The following is a 323-nucleotide window of genomic DNA, read 5'->3' as shown; positions in this document are numbered from 1 at the left end:
TCCTTTAGTTTTGCAGCAACTTATTTTTCTTCCACACACTATCATCTCTAGAGGGCATACGCATTTGTTGCGAGATGCTTGCTTTCTCAACTAGAAAGTCATCTCCATTTAGTTGGGCACAGTGTCTGTTCCGTTCACCGCTGAATGCCAGATTCTGCACCAGGGCTTGCCTGGCAGAGGTGGAGTAAAAAACAAAACAAACAAAAAAAACAAAAACGGAATAAAAAGTGCACTTTTGTATTTCAATAACTTGTTTTTTCTTACGTAACAAGATTTTGCAATTAGGAGTAGTTTGTCGGGTAGCAGGGCAACCCCAGGAAAAA

The sequence above is a fragment of the Myotis davidii genome, unplaced genomic scaffold (genome assembly GCF_000327345.1).
Source record: "Myotis davidii unplaced genomic scaffold, ASM32734v1 scaffold190, whole genome shotgun sequence".
NCBI lineage: Eukaryota > Metazoa > Chordata > Mammalia > Chiroptera > Vespertilionidae > Myotis > Myotis davidii.
Note: the sequence above shows the minus strand (reverse complement) of the source record.